At 43.2% G+C, this 2,834-nt stretch overlaps 1 pseudogene; it reads left to right on the top strand.

Annotated features, from left to right (window-relative positions):
- Positions 1-2,235: 2,235 nt before the first annotated feature.
- Positions 2,236-2,579, top strand: LOC150060186 (large ribosomal subunit protein eL30 pseudogene; annotated as a pseudogene).
- Positions 2,580-2,834: the final 255 nt, after the last annotated feature.

Here is a 2,834-nt window from a genome sequence, read left to right as displayed (position 1 = left end):
GCGACACAGTTCAAAAAGAAATGTACTCATTACCTGACTTCCATAACGAACTCCTCTGTACATTGTCTTTACAATAAAAATGTTTAAAAAGTTTAGAAAAACATGAATGGGAAGAGGTAATTATGCCATATTCACTTCTCCAGCCACACTGAGTGTGAGACACATCTGCATCTAGTATCAAGAGTTGAACTTGGACTTCATGAGTACAGTTTGGGCTGTGTAGAGCAAGATGCCAGCTGTCTGTCTGTCTGTCTGTCTGTCTGTGTGCACATGTGTGTATGCACATGCACCTGCACACATTCATGCAGATCCTGGGGCCTCAGCTCGCAGGTTTGGGTACTGTTCTTCAGCTTGTTTGCTCAAAGTTGGTTCTCAACCATTTGAGTCACAGCGCCACTTCCGGTTTTTTGGCGGTTAATTGGAGATAAGAATGCCCTGGACATTCTTGCTGCAGCTGACTTTGAGCCTCAGATCTCAGCCCTCTGAGTAACTACGATTACGGGCATCAGGCCTTAGCACCTCTGACACCATGTCAGTTCTTAATGAACCCAAATTAAATAGTTCTAGAATGTGTTATTTATAAAAGTAAACAGGAAGGTCTATTTATCTGATATCTCATGAATTAAAAAGAGAAGATATAAATAGCATTAATTGCTCATCTTTCTCATCTCACCTTCTGATTCTAAAGAAACAGTGCCAGTGCCTTACTCAACAGCTACAGGTGGTGCAAGAGGTGCTATAAAAGGTCTGTCACATAGATGCAGACCTGCTTTCCATCCTCTTCTTCCTGTCACATGGCTTGACCTCTTAGGAGAGTTAAGAAGAAAGGGTTCAGATTTTATATCACTGTGGTAGACTTCCAAAAATAGCCACAAATTGTTTGTGACTATTTCTCATTTGTCCTCCACTTAAACCTCATGACCTACTTTGAATATGGGTTGCAGCAAAAGTGAAACTGTGTGTTCAATTCCAGATGTAAAGTGACCTTGTTACCACCCTACAGCTGTACACCAAGAGGACACCAGGAGGACAAGTTCAGGTTGATGTATGGAGGAAGGGGACAGCCCTGAACCTCAGCTAGCCAAGATAACCCCTCCTCCAGGGTGTAAGCAATACCAATAGTGCCAATAGTGAATGAAATAAGGATACTGAAGCTGTAATGCCATCCTGGCATATTAATAGAGTTGATGGGGACTTTGAGAACTCTACAGGGGACATTCTTTTGATTGCAAATATGTCATGAGTTGTTGAGCTCCAGGAAACTCATACCCCCTCTAGGTAATTGGGGTTCTGATTGTCCCTGATTATCCCCTGAATACTTGGCTTTACTTATGCATGACACTTTCAATAGAAATAAGTGTCTTTATTTAGCTTGCTTTGTCTTATTTATAACACATTTGCTAGGGCTGTTAAAGCTTGGTCTTCACTCCAAGCATGTGGTGTTAGTCTTCAAAAGCTATGTGCTACCTCTGTTCTGGACTGCAGATCTTTGAGACAGGAGTCCATCTGCAGACTAGTGTGCTCTGACAGAGACTCCCACTCAACCTCTCAGAATGTGGCTTCTCTGTTTTCTCACTTTGCAACAGGAGCACAGCAGAAGGATGCTCAGCCGATGCTGTCAGAGTAAGGGGAACCTGTGACATCGTAACAGGTAACTGCCACAAACACTATTTGAAGAAGCAGCAATGCTTCCTATCTGTTTCCTTCTCTTATTTTTTCTTTTGAAAGCAGACTTCTTCTAATCAGTCCTTTATCTGACAGCAGTAATGGATTCTATGAATCAATTGATCAGCATAATCTGTCCTAAGGAGACAGATTTAAGCGTGAAATCAAAAGGTTTCTCGTTTCAAAGGTCAACAACAACATAAAAATTAATCAGTCCAAAACTGGGTATGGTGGCTCACACCTGTAATCCTAGCTACTCAGGAGGCTGAGATCTGAGGATCGAGGTTCAAAGCCAGCCCAGGCTTTAAAAAGTTCATGAGACTCTTACCTCCAAATTATCACCAGAAAAAAATGGAATTAGTGCTTTGGCTCAATGGGTAGGGTAGGGCGGTAGCCTTGAGCTGAAGAGCTCAGTGACAGCACCCAGGACCATAGTTCAAGTCCCGCCACCTATAAAAACAAAACAAAAAAACAAAAACAACAACAAAAAAAAAACAATGTCTTTCTCTCCACCCGGTCATCTTGTCAGCTGCTTTTGGTTGGGAACTCTCCCGTACCTAAGGCAGGAAGATGGTAGCAGCCAAGAAGACGAAAACATTTCTGGAGTCAATCAACTCTAGACCCCAACTTGCTATGAAAAGTGGAAGCAGACTTTGGAGGTGAACAGACAGAGCAAAGGGAAATTGGCCATTCTCGCCAACAACTGCCTGGCCTTGAGGAAATCTGAAATAGAGTACTGTGCTATGTTGGCCAAAACTGGTGTCCATCTCTACAGTGGCAATAATGTTGAACTGGGCACCTCATGTGGGAAACACTGCAGAGGGTGCACACTGGCTAGCATTGACCCGGGTGATTCTGACATCCTTAGGAGCATGCCAGAACAAACTGGAGAAAAAGCCACCTTCCAGGATTGAAGGAATGTAGATACAAGGTTCCCAGTGATGAGAATGTCCAAAGAATCCACAGAATCGTTCCACAAAATAAAAATCAAACCATAGAGCTCTGTCAGCAGCAGAAAGCTCAAATTTCAGCCACACTCATTCCACTCTTTCACTTCCTGCTCTACACAGAAGCCTCATGAGTAGAAGGAATAGAGAAAGGGGGAGTGGGAGAGAAGAATCGATTGCTCTCCATCTCCTTCGATCTCACACTCACAGGCCGTCAAGTAA

The sequence above is a fragment of the Megascapheus bottae genome, chromosome 7 (assembly GCF_031878675.1).
Source record: "Megascapheus bottae isolate mThoBot1 chromosome 7, mThoBot2.hap1, whole genome shotgun sequence".
Classification (NCBI taxonomy): domain Eukaryota; kingdom Metazoa; phylum Chordata; class Mammalia; order Rodentia; family Geomyidae; genus Megascapheus; species Megascapheus bottae.
The sequence above is the reverse complement of the archived record's forward strand: the minus strand, read 5'-3'. Positions and strand labels throughout refer to the sequence as shown.